Here is an 18,785-nt window from a genome sequence, read left to right on the forward strand (position 1 = left end):
GAGCTGCTTGGAATATCCAGTTGTTTAGAGTAGCAGAGAATGAGATTAATATACTGAGATGAGTATAGATGAAATTAAAAAATGAAAGAATTTCCCAGTGGGTTGAACTCCTGGATCCAGCCATACGTCTGTGTTTCATGAGTGGATACATTTCTTTTCCCTTAAGCTAGTTTGCAACCTAAAGAATTTTCCCTATTATAGATATTTTCACTTCAGTTACCAGGTGAAAAACTCAGGTTCTGTGAAGTTATGGACATCTTTATCTATACAGCGTGGGAAAGTTAGATAAAACCTGTTCTCATTGTAGTTAACCATTTTGCCTGCTAATTACCATGCAGTTCAAGAGTAAATATCTGTGATGTTGTGTTTGTTTTGTTTTGGTTTTTGTTTGCTTTGTGTGGTCTTATTTTTTTTGTGGGTGACCTTGTTTTTTTCCTCAAAAAGAATTTGCAGCTCTGACTACATAATCTTTTCTGCTCGCACCCTAGCAGATGGGTATATGTGTGGCTCTTTCCCTGCCCTGCCTCCTTAAGCCCAGATTCCCATGCCTCAGGTCTTCAGCTCAGAATACAGTATCTATAGGACCACACCCACCACACTCGAGTCATTTATTTATTGGGATAGACTACATAATTTTAAAAAATTGTATTTTTTAATTATTATGGGCACATATTAGTATATACTAGTTGGATATATTTATGTGATGTTTTGATATAGGCATACTATGTAAATTAATCAAATCAGGGTAATTGGGGTTCACATCACCTCAGGCATTTATCATTTCTTTGTGTTAACATTCTGATTCTACTCTTTTATTTCAAAGTATACCCTAACTTATTGTTGATTATAGTCACTGTGTTGTGCTATTAAATGTTGTTTATCATGTCTAACTATCTAACTTTTTTTTTTTTGCACTCATTAACTGTCCCCTCTTTACCCTGCCTCACTGCTACTCTTCCCAGCCTCTGGTAACCATCATTTTGCCCTCTGTCTCCATGAGATTAATTATTTTTGATATTTAGCTCCCACGTCTGAGTGAAAAACATGAGAAATTTGCCTTTCTGTCTTGGCTTATTTCACTTCACATAATGTTCTCCAGTTCCATCCATGTTGTTGCAAATGGCAGGATTTCATTCTCCTTTTTTGTGGTTATGTAATATTCCATCATGTGTATGGACCACAATTTCTTTGTTCATCTGCTGATGGACAATGTAGGTTGATTCCGAATATTGGCTATTGTGAATAATGCTTCCATAAATACGGGAGTGCAGATGTCTTTCTGATAAACTAGATTCCCTTCTTTCATATACATACATAGCAGTGGGATTGCAGGGTCATATGGTAGTTCTATTTTTAGTTTTTTGAGTAACCTCTGTACTACTTCCCATAGTGGTTGCACTAACTTACACTCTCACCAACAGTGTATGAGGGTTCCCCTTTCTCCACATCCTTGCCTGGGAATTTATCCATTTCTTCTAGGTTTTCATTTTTGGCATACAGTTGCTCATAGTAGTCTCAAGTCTAATGATTCTTTGGATTTCTGCAGTATCAGTTGTAATGTCTCCTTTTTCATCTCTGATTTTATTTATTTGAGTCTTCTCTCTTTTATTCTTAGTCTTGCTAAAAAGGTGTGTCAATTGTATATCTTTTCATGAAAACCAACTTTTCATTTTGTCGGGTTTTTTTATTTTTGTGGTTTCTATTTATTTCTGCTCTGATCTTCATTATTTTCTTCTACTGATGTTGGGTTTGGTTTTCTTTTGTTTTTCTAGTCCTTTGAGATGCATTGTTAGGTTGTTTATTTGAAGCTTTTCTACTTTTTTGATGTAGCTATACACTTTCCTTTTAGCATTGCTTTCTTCTTATCCCATAGGTTTTGATATGTTGTGTTTTCATTTTCATTTGTTTTGAGAAATTTTTAAATTTCCTTCTTAATCTCTTCATTGACCCCCTGGTCATTCAGAAGCATATTATTTAATTTCCATGTGTTTGTATAATGTCCAATGTTATTCTTGCTATTGATTTCTAGTTTTATTCCATTGTAGTCAGAGAAAATACTGGATATGATTTCATTTTTTTTTTGAAATTTTTAATACTTGTTTTGTGGCCTAATCTATGGTGTATCCTTGACAATGATTCATGGGCTGAGAAGAACATATATTCTGCAGCTGTTAGATGAAATGTTCTGTAAATATCTGTTAATATTGGGTCCATTGGTCTATAGTGCAGATTAAGTCCAATGTTTCTTTGTTGATTTTCTTTCTGGATGATCTGTCTGATACTGCATTAGGGTATATCTCTCTCTAGAATTCTGATAATACTTGCTGCTCCAGTGTTGGGTGTGTATATATTTAGAATTGTTATATCCTCTAGCTGAATCCACCCCTTTATTGTTATATACTGACCTCCTTTATCTCTGTTTATAGTTTTTGCCTAAAATCTATTTTATATGATAGAAGTATAGCTACTCCTGCTCTTTTTTGGTTTCCATTGGCACGGAATAGCTTTTTCCATTCCTTTATTTTCAGTCTATGTGTGTTTTTATAGGTTAAGTGTGTTTTTAGTAGACAATGTACAGTTGAGTCTTGTTTTTGTATCCATTCTGCCACTCTGTCTTTCGATGGGAGAATTTAGTCCATTCACATTCAATGCCATAATTGATAGGTAAGGACTTACTATTGCCACGTTGTTACTTGATTTCTGGTTGTTTTGCAATCCTCTCTTTCTTCCTTCCTTCCTGTCTTCCTTTGTTCAAAGTGATTTTCTCTGGTAGTGTATTTTAATTCCTTGCTTTTTATTTTTTGTGTATCTGTTGTAGGTTTTTTGATTTGAAGTTACCATGAGGCTTGCAAAAAACATTTTATAACCAATTATTATATTTTAAATATAAGACAATTCTGCTTACAGAAAAACAAGCAAATAGAAATTTAATAAAAATTCCACCCTTTAACTCCTCCCCCCCCCCCCGTGTTTTTGGTGTTTCCGTTTACATCTTTTTATCTATCTCTCTCTCCAAAAGTTGTTGTAGTTATTTTTAGTAGTTTTGTCTTTTAGTGTTCCTACTCAAGATAAAAGTCATTTATGGACTGCAGTTACAGCAATAGAGTATTCTATATTTGTGTACTTACTGTTACCAGTGAGTTATATATCTTCAAATGATTTCTTATTATTCATTAATACTTTTTTTTTTCCTACCGAAGAATTCCTTTCAGCATTTCTTATAGGTCTGGTGTTAATGAAATCCCTCAGCTTTTGTTTGTCTTGGAAAGTTTTTATTCCTCCTTCATGTTTGAAGGGTATTTTTGCAGGATATAATATGCTAGGGTTAAGTGTTTTTTTTCCTTCAGTGCTTTGAATATGTCATAACACTGTCTCCTGGCCTGTAAGATTTCCATTGAGAAGTTTGCTGCCAGATGTATCAGAGCTCCTTAGTGTGTTATTTTGCTCTGTTTTTTTCTTCCTTTAGAACCTTTTCTTTATCTGTGACCTTTGGGAGCTTAATTATTAAATGCCTTAAGATAGTCTTGTTTGGGTTAAATCTGCTTGGTGTTCTATGACCTTCTTGTAGTTGAATATTGATATCTTTCTCTAGGTTTGGAAAGTTTGGTGTTATTATTTCTTTTAATAAACTTTCTACCCCAATCTCTATCTCCTCATTAAGGCCAGGAACTCCTAGATGTGCCCTGTTGATGCTGTTTCCTAGATCTCGTAGGCATACTTTATTCTTTTTCATTCTGTTTTTTCCCTGACTGTGTATTTGTAAATGTCCTGTCTTCAAGCTCACTGATTCTTTCTTCTGCATGGTAAATTCTGTTATTGAGAGACTCTGATGCATTTCTCAGTTTGTTAATTGAATTTTTTTAGCTGGAGAATTTCTGATTGACTTTTTTTTATTATTTCAATCTCTTTGTTAAATTTCTCTGATAGTCTTTTGAATTCCTTCTCTATGTTGTTTTGAAGTTCACTGAGCTTCTTCAGTGTAGCTGTTTTGAATTGTTTAAAAAGTTATATGTCTCCCTCACTCTGGGATTGGTCACTGGTTCCTTATTTAGTTCATTTTGTGAGGTCATGTTTTCCTGGATGTTCATTGACGTCTAGCCATTGAAGAGTTCAGTGTTTATTTTAATCTTCATAGTCTGGGCTTGTTTGAACCCATTCTTCTTGAGAAGGTTCTCCAAGTATTCAAAGGGAATTGAGTTTTGTGATATAAGTCTTTGGTCACTATAGCTATTTCATCACCCCAAGCCCAGTAATGCTGTGAGTCTTACAGACTCATGGTATTACTGACTTGGTGGACTTGGATAAGATTCAGGAGAAATTCCCAGGATTACCAGGCGAAGTCTTTCACTCTCATCCCTCACACTCTGTGCTGGGCTGCTGGAGTTGGAGGAGGAGTGGTGTGGGCACTCCCTCATGGTCACTCATGGACTGCTCCAGGTCACACCTGAAGCCTGGCTAGTCTCACCCAAAGCACATGGTGACTGTTGCCTGGCTACCTCTGATGTTTATTCAAAGCCCAGGGGCTGTTTAGTCAGCAGGTGGTGAATCCTGCCAGGACTGTGTCCTTCTCTTCAGAGCAGTGTGTTTCCTTCTGGCCCAGGGTGGCTCTAGAAATCCTCTCCAGAAGTAAGTCCTAGAATCAGGGGCCTCAGGATTCTGCTTGGTACTCTATTTTACTGTGGCTGAGCTGGTGCCCATGTTGCAAAACAAAGTCCTCTGAGCTCTTCCCTGTCCTTTCCCCGAGCTGAAGAAGACTCCCTGAGCTGCACTGCCTAGAGTTGGGGGAGGGGTTACATAGCACTGGCTTGGCCACCCCTCTTTAGTGTCTCACTGGGTCACATGCACCCCAATTCCACTGGCTCTGAGCCAGCACAGCCAAAGGTATTGGCCAAGGGCTACAGCCTTTGTGGCCTGACTGCCTTACAAATTTATTCCAGGCCCCAGGCTGCTTTTTGCCAGGTGGTGTTGGGACTAGCTGGAACTCAGGTTTGGGGGCGGAGGATTTCCCTCTGGTAGGACTGGTGTAAATGCTCCCTTGGTGGGCACCGGCAGCGTTCTGCCCTGTGCTGTGTTCCCCTGTGACAGGCTACACCTGAGTTCCATTGCAAAGTCCTGTAATCATTTCCTTCTCCCTCCCCTGGGCACACAGATTGTCTCTCTATTTGGTGCACTGGTGGGTGTGGCGCTGCCGGGGGACTTCGGAGGGGTGGAATAGGCAATTCTAGATTGTCTTTTCTGCCCTCTTCAGTGCCTCCTCCCTTGATACAGTGCTAAAACCAGGCACTGTGATAAGTCTCCTGATTTTTTTTTTTTGTTTTTGTGAAGGTGCTTCCTTGCATGGATAGTTGTTGAATTTGGTGTTTGTACAGAGAGATGATCGCTGGACGTTTCTGTTCAGCCGTCTTGTTCCCCTGAGTTATTTTATAACTGACTCTGGAAATGACTGGGAAGGATCCAAGCTGAGCATCCCATCTTACACCATGGCAGAACCTTTCAAAAGATACCACGTGGTGGTCTAGTGGCGGGGAGAAAAGGAATCTCCCCATTTGTTTGGTGTGTGTTGGCAGGTCTACACGTCCCTAGACAGGCCCCTGCCCTGGTAGACCAAATGGCAGAGAAATTTGCTTAGAATTTAGGAAGAAAATACTTCCATACTTTGGGAACAATAAGAGAAGAAAAGAAACACATAATGTGATTTTCCAAAGGTTAAATACAGTAACACCTCCCAATTCAGCTTTGCTGGAGAAAGAGCTGCTCCATAAGTGAATTTTGAAGAAACACTTTAAACACCAAAAACTGTTTATAAATACCTATTTTGACTGTTATAAGCGTGAAATCTTTTTAAGATATATTGCATACTGCCCTGCTTTGCTCTTTGAATCAGAGCTCTCCTAATGTAATCTATCTCCTTAGAGACTTAGGGTCCTCAGTGTTGGTTTGGGATGACCACACAATGGAGTACTTTCTGCTTCTTTGTAATCCCATCCTGATTTTTTAATACTCACCTTCCTATACATTTTTTAAATGAAAACTTTTCTCTATCAATTGCTTTTCCTTATGGCTGTTAGTATATTCTTTGCTGTTGTTTTAACTCTTCCGTCTTATTTTATACTTGGTCTGCATGAGGCCTGCCTCCAGCCCTCTCCCACAGAGTAGAGGGTGAAGAATCTGTGGCATCTTCTCTCTAACCACATAGATGTATCTTCCATTTACATCTCTCGTCTCCACGTGGGCTTGAGCACAAAGCATCCCTGGATCCCAGGGAGAGAAAGGAAGCAGAACTTGGTTAAATACCTGCCCAATAGTGATAACTGTCATTTTGCTGACCACTTGTGAGGTCTCTGGCACTGTGCCTCATCTCATTTATACCTCACAACAAGGCTTAGAGGACCTGCATTACAGATTAGGCATTGTGCTAAATGCTTTACGCATACCATCTTATTTAATGCTCATGCACCCCTGTGAACCTCAGGGGAGGAAGATAACATGAACTTAAAACAGGGTGCAGATTTGGTACACTGGATCCTGGGGAAGATTTGCCACCACAGTGGAATTGAAAATAGAACATAAGGTTCTATTTAACAGAACTGCCCAGGGCCACAGAGCAAATGAAAGAACTGAAATTTAATTCTGATTATTCCAGAGGACATGTTCTTACCACCATTCTCTTGGCCTGAGTCTGTACCTTCTGCCTTGTTTTCCTGCTTAGTATAGCAGCCTTCCTCCAGGGAGTGGACTCCTAATGCCTTCTATCTCTTCTTTCCTAGGATGGGATTCTTCTCCCCTTATATTCTACTTACCTATAGACAAATCTCCTTGTGTCCCTAATAACTTCTTCCTGACTTCCAAATCAGGCCCTCTGTATGCACCTGTTGTATCCTTTGTTCACTATGTTGAGAACAGTCCACTTGCCAGGAATTTAAATTTACATTATATGTGTCTGTCTGTTTTCAAGCATGTCAGTACTACATATGTTTGAAAACAGGTTACGTATAAATCTGGCCTATAGAAAATGCAAATATGGATTTGCAGACCTTTTACCATAACTGGATGTCCACGGGTGGAGATCATTGTGTAGGGACAGTGTAACTTCGTGTCAGAGAGTCATGCTCAGCAGTCAAACCGACTTGGATTCGCACCATGACTCTTTCTCTCTAGGCTCAGTGATCTTGCCTGTGAATCTCAACCACCAGCCAGTGTGGCTACTGTTTGTTCAGGCTTGTTGTAATCCTTCAATACATCAGGCATTTAAAGTGCTTAACACATATAATCAAGCCAGCAACTCATTCCTGTATGGGAGGCCCTGGTTTGGAGGTTAAAAAGAAGTAAAACAGAACTATGCATCAGCTTTGACCATGCTGCACTGGGTCCTGGGCTCATTCAGTAACACAGTCTGGGAAATCAAAATATAAGGGCTTGTCTAAGTGGTGAAGAGACTTGTAACCAAGTTATGTGATGATGGCCCATCATCACAGAGTCCTTCTCCTCCCACATGTCTGTCAGGGGCTATGGTGCAGAATCCAGGCCTGGACTTTCAGTTCTTTCCCATCTTCTACAGATCTGGGAAGTATCACTGTAGCCTCAGGGCAATCCCTCTCTCGCCCTCAGTACTGCCCCTGTGTTCTGCTCTTCCCCCACAGACCTTCTCTTCCCCACGGGCTTCATTCTTCTTTGTCAGGAAGTCTCTACCACAGAAACTTTAGGGATCAACCAAGCCTATTGAAAACCATGGATACAGAGGAAGGAAGGCTCAAGGAGACAGAGTATTCATCTTTAATTCTTTAGAGGGTGGCTAAAATAATAGCAACTGTACTAAACAGTCTTTTTATGCCATGTCCTACTTAATCTTTCCATTGCTCCAATAAAACAAGTTCTTCTGTTGCCTACATTCTACAGATGGGCACACTGAGGCAGAGACACCATGTAACTGGCCCAGCGTTACCCAGCTAATAAGTGGAGGAGCAGAGATTTGAACCCAGGTCTATTTGACTCTGAGCTCTAGGCAATTACATCTCTTTCCATAAAGGTATTCTGAAAGTATTAAGTCCAAATAGTAGACCTAAGTTAATGGTTAGACTTAATAGACGTTGTTTTGGCAAAAAGCTTTTTATGAAAGATTTTTCTTCTAGGTGGCATTACAAATTAAATGTAGGTCCAAGCTTAGTTTTTGAATGATGGAAAGTAACCATGGTTGAGCACGTGATTCTCACAGGATTCAGTCAATTTTAGTCTGTTTAGATTACAAACCGTATGACCTGCAAGTGAGTGCCAGTTTTTAAAAGGAGAGTTAGAGCAAAGAGTGTTGTTATATCTGTGCAAATCCATTAGCACTGCTGGAAAACTGTGTCCTATAGTTGGTGAGTCGCTAGTGTCCTGAGTATGTGTTTAGCATTCATTCGTTCATACCTCATGGATTCCAGTAGACCTGAAGCAGCCTGAAGATGGTGCTAAGTTTCATTCACTGTAGCTGGTCCACCGAGCTGAATGCCAGAGATACTAACATACTCTCCTTCTCACAGTCCTGCCACTGTTGAAGGTAGCAACAATTCAAGAGGAATATTTCTTTTTGGTTTCTTGTTTTCTTTTGCTCTTATTTTCTTCAGAGGGCAAACAAAGCACATAAAGTTCCCCATTTCCTTAAAACATTGGAGTACAAACTCTTTGATTAGCACTTGTATTTTATCTTAAGCTCTGAAACTGGCCACTAACTCCACCGAGATTGATCAAGTGAGCTGCCATTGTCAAACACTGGGTCCACCTCTTCCCTGCTACTTCCTCTCAATCCTCTGCTAATTTGTCTCCTGTGCCCTGGGTTTCCTCCAACTTCCTTTTTGTTTTTGTTTTCTTTTGCTGCTATAACAAATAACCACAAACTTAGTGGCTTAAAACTGCATGTTGGTTTTCTTATAGTTCTATTTTTTTTTTGAGACAGAGTCTTGCTTTGTTGCCCAGGCTAGAGTGAGTATCATGGCGTCAGCCTAGCTCACAGCAACCTCAAACTCCTGGGCTCAAGCAATCCTGCTGCTTCAGCCTCCCGAGTAGCTGGGACTACAGGCATGCGCCACCATGCCCCACTAATTTTTTCTATATATATTAGTTGGCCAATTAATTTCTTTCTATTTATAGTAGAGACAGGTCTCACTCTTGCTCAGGCTGGTTTCGAACTCCTGACCTTGAGCAATCCGCCCGCCTCGGCCTCCCAGAGTGCTAGGATTACAAGCGTGAGCCACCGCGCCGGCCTTCTTATAGTTCTTGAGGTCATAGTCTGAAATGAGTTCTGTATGGCTAAAATCAAGGTGTCGGCAGGGCTTTCCCTTCTGCAGGCTCTAGGGGAGAGTCGGTCCCATTGCCTTTTCCAGACTTAAGACGCTGTCCTCATTCCTTAGCTCATCATCTTTTTTTCCCTCTCTTTCTCTCATCAGATGGCCTTCCTCTCTGGCCTTTCTGTGTCCCTATTTTAAAGACCCTTTGGACCCACCTGGATTATCTTCCTATATCAAGGTCCTTAATTTATTCACACCTGCAAAATCCCTTTTACCTTGTAAGGGAACACATTCAAACATTTACACTCTCTCTCACTGGTTCTGGGAATTAGGACTTGGACATGTTTAGGAGCCATTATTCAGTCTACCACCCCTCCTTCTTATGGAGGACTGCTCAAAGAAAAAGAAAGGTTCTATGGTATCATAGAATTGACATGAAGCTTGCAGCAAAGGGATTTTGGTCCAATCTTGACTTAGACATTATGCTCACTGTCAGACCGTGAACCAAGTACTTCACTTCTCTGAGAGAAGGATTAGTCCACCAGTATCCCTCCCAGCTATAAAATTATATAACTTGACAAATATTTTTATAATAACATATAAATGATTTGAAGCAATTTTACCAGGGGTTAGTAAAATTACTTTTCTCCAAAGGATTGACTTTATTCTAAAAATAATAGTTCATCAAATTTGATGTGAGAAGTATTTTCTTCTGGCAAATAAACATATTCAGAACTCCGAGAACCACACCACATAGGCAGCCAGGTTCCTCCTCCAGTATTAAGGGTGTCCAACTTGGGGACAGTCACAGACGTAAATATATAGGCCAAGGTTTCTCAGCATGTGGTCCGTGGACCACCTGCATTAGTGTCATCTGTGACGCTTGTTACAAATGGACATTTCTGGGCTCTATCTCAGACCTATACTATACTGATGATAACTGGCAAATATTGGGTGGCTCGAAGTGAATCATTTAGTGAACAATAAACATAATTACTGATTATACATGTAGCATCATAAAAATCACAAATTGTTAGGAACTGAAAGGGTTACCCTCATTCCTTTTTTCCACCTTAGAAAGCTGAAACTTCTTCTTGCTCAAGTCCCAGCAACTACTTTGAGGCAGAGTCAAGACTATAGAGTCATGTTTTGTTTTTTTTTAGAGATGGGATCTTGCTATGTTGCCCAGGCTGGACTTCAGTGGTTATTCACAGGTGCAATCATGGCAACGGTAACCTTGAACTCCTGGGTTCAAGCGATCCTCTTCCCTCAGCCGCCCAAATAGTTGGAACTGCAGGTGTGTGCCCCCATGCCTGGGTTAGAGTCTTTTGACTTCATGTTTAGAGTTCTTTGGCAGTTATGCTATTTATGTTTTTTTTCTGATGGAAAAAAAATTTTTTTTGAACAGTTTACTTTTCTTTAGATATAGTAGCTCCTACATTTCAAAGGCATCTTAGTCAAAAGGACTGTCCATGGAATGACCATAGATATTATTTTCTAATTGATTTATGTTATTGACATTAGAGAGGTGCTCACACAACAAAGATTTCTTTTAAATAACATATTTAAAGAAAAATTTGACTTATAAAATACTAAAAATAATATTCAAATAAGTCATTAAATTTATTTGTTTTAAAATATAAAGTATCATACTTGAAATGTACTTCTTTGATAGAACTCCAAAGGAAAATGAGATGACCTATGCATTACTTCGCCAATTATAATCTATCATGTTATCTTATTCCTAATTTAAACATCCCTATAAATCTCAATCTTGGAGATTAGAAATTAATAAAATTAATTATATAAAAGCAGTGATGAAAATAGAGTAGAAAGGAATGAGACATCTGAGTGTAGATTTTACTTCTGAACCATGTTAATATTTCACATATTTCAAAAGGAAAAATAAATTTAAAAGGATGGAGCAAAACCCCAAAGTTAAATGGCTCTAATTTTACATCAAATTTATGAAATAATAACAAAGAAGAAAAAAAGATAGTCCAAGTAACTTTTATATATGACACTCTGACTTTATCTTCTTAGTGGGATATATTCTAAAAGCAAAAGGTAAAGGAAGGGGACCCCCACTCCCCCGACCAAAATTGGATCATTTGAATATGGAAAGAATAGTGAAATAATGGATTATCAAACATTTAATAAAAAAGAATATAAGTACACATTGGTATGAAACCTTGCATATAGAATATACATAATTATAAACATATTGATCTTATAGATCTCATCAAAATATTTGTATGATATCCTTATTGTACACATAGCAGAAGTAGCTACTTATATTAAATGCTTTAATAACTACCTTTCACTATTATAACTAATATTTCATACAGTTGGATATTAAAGCTGAGTATGTCTGTAAATTCTAAACTGAATATTATGTGGTATGTGGAAGTAGATGTGATTTACTTGGCAGTTTTTGTAATTTATACCCAACTGTGATCTATTTTTAAAATTTTGTTAGTAGTCGTAGAATTTTAGAATTCGGAAGGATTTTTGAGAATATTTGGCGTAATGGTCATTCATCCCACAAATATTACTCAGATTTTTTACACGTTAGGCACAGTCCTGCACGGGATTGTAGTGGACCTGGTGCGGTTTGTATAATACACGTCTCTAGGTGGCGCCATTCACACAGTTGTTTATGCCAACGGCACCATAAATGGTTTTCAAAGCACTAAGTGCAGCACATTTGTTTGCAACACCCCGATTCCTGGATATACAATAACAAAAAAGACAAACTTCAGGACCTATGAAACTACTCGTTATAGAGAAGAAAGCATACACGTGAATTGGCAAATATACAACAGTGATAACAGCAACGTGACAGGTTGCTATGGGAGCGCATGGGAGGGGCGCCCACCTCAGAACTGGGGGCTGAGGGGAGATTTCCTGAGAATATAAGTTACATTTCTGCTGAAATCTGCATGACAAAGACAGGCTGGTGAAAGGAGGGGAGGGAAAGAGAGGCAGATGAAGAATGTTCAAGCGGGATTCCTTGCAAGTTCTTCAAGGTGAAGAGAGAGGTTGGTGCTCGCTCGGGAAATGGCAATAGTCCTGTTGCAAGAGCAGAAAAGTGCTCAGAAAAGCTGACGGGTCACAAGAGGTTAAGTGGCTTGCCCAGTGTCACCTACTCGATCTTAGTCTTTTGATTCGTTAATGATTGTGTTAAATTGCAACAGATTTATTCATCTCAAGGATGATTATTTACTGTGGAAATGCTCTGTCAATAACTATACTGCAGCATACTCTCAGATAAATCCTCTCCCTGAACTAGAGCTTGTTGGTTCTCAGATGCCAGCAACTATTCCTGCACATCTTTGCACACCCCACAGAGCCAACGTGTTGCCTCGCACACAGTTGAGATTCAGAGAGGATATTTTAGCTGTTGAGGTCTCCATCAATGTAAATAACTGAAATATAAATAACTATTACAGGAAGATGTTTGATCCTGCTATGAGGGTATTTTTATATCCAAAAGCTCAATGCACAAACACATAAAACAGCTTAAGAGCAAAATCATACCAGCTTCTTTGACAGCGTCTGTTTGCTAGTCTCATTGCTTCTGATAGTCTTCCTGTTAGAAGTCAATGCAAGTATCTGTAGGTCAAACAAAATTGAGTTGATAAAATGACATGAGTCAATCTTAAGGGAGTCTTAAAAATAGTAAGATATGCTTTGCTCCCATTTATAGCAATGTTTATGCAATACTACATTCATATATAATCACATTACCTTGTAATTTTATTTTGAAAAATCAAATATATTTCACATTATTTTTTCTGCCAAAATATAAGGGTAATTTGTTGCTAATGGATTATCATATTTGCTTTCTTCTTTCATTAGGTTCATGAAATTTTCAGGAATTAAAGTTAGTCCTGAGAGAAGTTCATGAATGTCTAATGCTGGACTGTGGTAAGTCCTTAGTCTTCAGCTACTTTTGCTTGGCAATATATACTTACTTTCTTTGTCTTGGTTGGTTAAAAGTAGAATTTGTAATTTTTGCTTATATTATGATTTCTTGTTATAGTTATTCTGTGATATATTATTTCTATCAAATATATAATTATTTATCCAATATTTTTCTAACTTATTGTGGTTTTAGTATAATTATTTGACTTATGGTTTTCTTCTAAACTAGTTATGTTGCTGAAATACATCATTAGTTCTAATCTATTTCTCCTACATTTAACTATAAAAATTTTCAAACGTTTTGAAAAGTTGAAAGCATTTTACAGTGAATAGCCATGTACCCAATATCTGGTGCCTACCATTAACAGTTTACTTGTTAATCCTTTTAAGCTAATTTTTCTTGCTTCATTCTCCTGCCATATACTATACCATTGTTTGAATTTTACAGTTTATCCATTCTATAGTCGTAAACGTTTGGGTAGTTTTCAATTTTTGTCTATTCTTAAAAGGGCTATGCTAAACATTGTACAAGTACTTTGTTGCACGTTTACATTCATTGCTGAAACTTATGTATCTAGGAGTGGAATTGCTGGCTCATAGGATTTACATATGTACAGCTTTAGTATATACTGCTGAAGGGTTTTCCAAAAAGTTCTTATATTAATTCTAATATAGTTATATTAATTTAAAGTCACAACAGCAGCATATGAGGGTTATAGTTGCTTCTCATCCTCACTAATACTTGCTATTGTTATTTTTGGTGTTATTTTTGTATGTTTTAATCTATTTTGCTGGGTGTATATCACGTTTTATTATTGCTCTAATTTGGATTTCCCTGAGGACTAATGCCATTGAGGATTTTTACATTTTTTATTAGCCACTTGGATGTCTTTTTCTGTGAAATGCTTGTTGCATACTTTTACTCATTTTTAAAAATTAGGCTGCCTGCTTTTTCTCATTGATTTGCATAAAATCTTTATAAATTCTGTGAGTCTTCTGTCAGTGTATGCATTGAAAACCTGTTCCTCTCAGTGGTTTGTCTTCTTACTGTTTTAATAACTTTTTATGAACAGAAGTTTTACATTTTAATGAAATCCCATTGACCAACCTTTTTGTTTATGCTTGATTCTATGTCTTATTTAAGAAATCTTTGGTAATTGGAAGATCATGAAGATATTCTCCTATGTAATCTTTTACAAGCTTTATAGTTTTACCTTTCTCATTTAAGTCTTTTTTTATAGTCCCATTTTTTTTTTTAAAATTTCAGAATAGTACAGGGGTACACACGTTTTGGTTACATAATTTGCCTTTGTATAGTTTGAACTAAAGTTGTAAGTGTGCCTTTCACCTAGATAGTGTGTATTGTACCCATTAGGTGTGAATTACCCATCCCATCCTCCTTTCCCCCCTACTTGATTTCCCCCCCATTGAGTTGTACTTCCATACATGCACCATGGAGTACTACTCGTTTGAGTCTTGAAGTCACATTAAGTCAATTCATCTGGAACTGATTTTTACGCATCAAGTCTAAGGGTCAAGCTTCTTTTTTTTCCACCTTCCATATGATTATCCAGTTAATTAGCACCATTTATTGAGGAAACTATTATTTCCTACTGTACTATAGTGGCATCTTTATTATAAAGTAGATAACCATACATACAGGCTCACCATACATGTAGGCCATACACCATACATGTGTGAGCCACCAACCATACATACATACATACACCATACATGTGTGAGCCTGCTTCAGAACTCTCTATTTTGTTCCAGGAAGTCTGTTTGTCTATTCTTGTTCTAATACTATGGTACTTTTATTATTGTATCTTTGTAATAAACTTGTTATCTGATAGTGTAAATTTTTCAAGTTTGTTCTCCTTTAAGATGGCCTTTCCTAGTGTTCATTCTAGGAATATCTAGTGGACTTGCTGAAGATTAATGTGTATCTTAACATGTTATCTAAAAATAATGATAGTTTTTTTGTTTCTTACCTTTATATCTTTTATTTCTTTTTCTTGATAAGCTCTCCAGAACAGTGCTGGATAGAACTGGGTTTAGCAGACCTTCACATGTAATGATAGGGGAAAAGCTCAAAGGGAAATATTTCTAAATTTCACAAGTAAAATCTCTACTGTAGGCTTTAAAGTTTTTTTATCTACACTTTATTAGATTCTTCTATTTCTAGTTTGGTAAGAATTTGTTTCCCATAAGATGGAAGAAATTGTTAATTTTATCAAAACTGTCAAATTTATCTTCATAAAATTATTCACGGTGTCTTGTCTTTTTCTTAATTGAGGCAAAATTTATGCACAGTGAATTGCACAGACCTTAACTTTATAATTTGGTAAGTTTTGCCTACATATTTGACAACACTATCAAGATTTAGAATATTTTCATCTCTAAAAATTTTCCTTATGTCCCCTTCTAATCATGCCTTTGACTTCTTTCACATGTAAGTTTTTCTTTTTCTTGAACTTCAACAAAAAAGGAATAATACAATTGTATTTATTGGGAGGGAAAATTCTGACTTCCTTGTCTCAACATGATATCCCTGAGATTCTTACATATTGTTGCATAATATCAGTAATTTGTTTTTATTATTGTTGAGTCATATACCATTGAATGAATAGGCCAACATTTGTGTATCAATCCTATCAGTTGACAGTTGGATTGTTTTCAGTAGGGAGCTTTTATGGTTAAAGTTGCAATAAGGAGTCTTATAAAAGTTATTTTATGGACATATGTGTTCATTTTTCTTGGGAAAGTAGGAGTGGAACTATTGGATCACAAGATGGATGTACACTCAAAGTTATAAGAACTTGCCAAAGCATTTTCCACAGTGGTTTATTTTACATTCCCATTAGCAGTTTATGGGAGTTGTAGTTGCTGCACTTTCTCACCAACATTTGGTGTTGTACCAAGCTAATCTGGGCAGAGATTAATTTAGGGCTCCAGGTGTCACCTAGGGTTGGGGTCTCATTTGCTGCTCGAGTGGGGAAGGATCTGCTTCCAAGCTTGTGGTTGGCAGGATTCAATTCCTTGGGGGTTGTGGGACAGACGGCCTCAGCTCCTTGCTCCAGTTGGCCGACGGCTGCTCTGAGGTCTTCGCCATGCAGCCTTCTCCGTAGGGGAGCTTACTTCATCCAAGCTGGCAACGGAGAGATGTTACACTTCTATGTAACATCATCAGGGAAGTAACTTCTCATCAACTTTGCCTTATTCTCTTGGTTAGAAACAAGTCACAGGTTCTGCCAACATGCCAGGGGAGGGGATTGCAGGATGGCATGGATTCCAGGAGGCTGGCATAAGTAGGGCCATCTGAGCGTTTGTCCCCCACAACTGTTAATAGTTTCAGAGATCCTTTCTCCAGAGGTGCGCATTTCTGTTGTTGTTTTAGCCACGTTACCCTGGAGAGTAATGACATAACTGAATATGACCAAATAAATGTGACAGGGTTTGTAATTAGACTTGTTCATTCATGTGGAGCAGAGACTCTCAGGAAGACGGGTTTGAATAATGGACAACCAACTGGTAACAGTCCAGTTACAGTCCAAGAAGGGGTTCAAAACCGTGCCTCCTCAATGCCCTAACAGCCAGAGAGCACAGGGGTAGGGATCCTGGCAAATAAGGGAGGTTCACCATCGCAAGATTTGTCAGCAGGTGGCATGTCCTTGTCCTGTCAAGGTGTGGGGATTTCTGGCAGTACTCCCGTTCCTGAAAGGGATTTGCAAGAGCACGGGTGATGCTGTGGCGTGAGTGTGTACCCTCCAGATTGCAGGTGTTGCTGATGTGATAGTGTTAAGAGGTGGGGCCTTTTAAAAGAGGCTTCACACAGCATTCATCTCTTGTTCTTCTGCCTTCTGCCAAGGTCAAGACCATCTCAGGTGTGAATCCCTTAGCACTTAGCATCCTTAACTCCATACATTTCTCTTGCCCTCAGACAGGATTGACTCTAGGGAATGGAATTAAATTTATAGCTAGGGAGAGAGAGTTCTAGAAACAGAAAATCTTGCAGGATCTACTGTCAGGGGACTCCTCTGAGGCCTCGGGAGCTGGCAACATAAGCAGCCTTACTTTCAGCTTCCTTTTTTTCTCTCCTCTTTGACATACCATCTCCAGGGCCCAAATATTCCAGCTCTCAAGGATATTTCTATTTTAAGGTTCTTTCTAATAGTGGAATGAAAAGGAATAAAAAGGACTTATACCTCACTCTTGGAATTTCAAATATCCTGGGATAGGTAGAAGTGTTACATAGGGAAGTGGCGTCATGTATCTATGTCTTCCTGAAATCTCACCTACAGATAGCTGCTTATCCTTCGAAAAAGATCATCTGTTCATTCATTTATTGAATGACTATTTGCTGGGGAGTGACTGGTGCTAAGAACTATATACTGTGCTGGAATAAATTTCAAACTTAAAAAAATGCACATTATTCCTGCCTTCAAGATCTTTTAGTCCAGTGAGATGTTAGACTTATTAGAGATTTGCATACATGGTAAAGTTACACCTGTAGTCAGGGCATAGAAAAAGGGCTGCAGAATGTTCTACTCGTGTACATTGTAGAGGAATGGGCTTGGCCTTGAGGATCCTTTTATGTTGGGTTAAGGATTTGGTTTTCTCCTTTTTAAACTTTATCAGAATGGCTGGGGGAATATTTGAGTTTTAAAAGATTACTTTGGTTGCATAGTCAAGAATGGATTGAAGAGGGGCAGGAATGAATTCGGGAAGACCAGTAGGATGAATATTGCAGTGAAGGATTATGTGGCCTGGACTAGGGTGATGCTACTAGAAATACAGGAAATAAATAGATTTTAAAGATACTTTAGGAGGTAAAAGTCGGCAGACCTTAATGAGATGGTGCTTGCACAATTGAATGGATGGTAGTTTCATTCGCGCGGGCAGATAACACTGGAAGAGACCAATTTGTTCTGGGGGAAGGGAATTTAGGAGCAGATGATGACTTTAGATGCGAATCTGTGGATTTTGAGAGGTGTTTGAAATGTTGAAAAGAGAATGTCATGGGCAGTTGCTTCTCAGAGTAAAGGCTTGGGTTAGAGGTAATTCTGATAATAGTTGGCAATTCCTGGTCGTGGATGATATCACCCAGTGAAGGACATAAAATGAGAAATAAAGGGGGAAAGAAAAAAGAAAAAAATGGACCAGAGTGCCATATCTATCTTAAAAAGGCTCCTGGGTCACACATGGGCTTTGGCAAAAACACATTGATCCAATTTGATATTTTTCACCAATTATTTATGTTGACTTTGGCTTGAGATATTTTTCTGGGGATAGTCTGGTAAGTATATAAAGAGAATAAAGCAGTTAATCTCAAAGGGATGTAAATTTAAAGAGCATCTTTTATATTACAAACCTAATTAAAAGCTGAAAATGCAAATAAGTATGTGGGTGGAGAAACAGGAAGTATCTATATTCAATTCTGTTTTATTTTTCAGACTTGATTTAAAATAATTTTAGAGAAGATGAATGACACCAGTTATGCACATGGGGGTGAGGTCATATTACTTTAAGATGTATTATGTCTGTACTTGGTAATGGGATCTTTTTCTGTCTTCTTAGTTCAGAGAGAATAATTCC

The 18,785-nt window shown here is 38.1% G+C and overlaps 1 long non-coding RNA gene across 2 annotated transcripts in view; it reads left to right on the forward strand.

Annotated features, from left to right (window-relative positions):
- Window positions 1–18,785, forward strand: part of LOC105870847 (uncharacterized) — a 158,570-nt gene that overhangs the window by 34,308 nt on the left and 105,477 nt on the right. For both annotated transcript variants that reach the window (XR_001153793.3, XR_012921721.1), the window contains exon 2: window positions 13,125–13,193. This is a non-coding gene — a long non-coding RNA (uncharacterized LOC105870847). The remainder of the gene's footprint in view (window positions 1–13,124; window positions 13,194–18,785) is intronic.

Source organism: Microcebus murinus, chromosome 11 (genome assembly GCF_040939455.1).
Source record: "Microcebus murinus isolate Inina chromosome 11, M.murinus_Inina_mat1.0, whole genome shotgun sequence".
In the NCBI taxonomy this organism is placed as follows: domain Eukaryota; kingdom Metazoa; phylum Chordata; class Mammalia; order Primates; family Cheirogaleidae; genus Microcebus; species Microcebus murinus.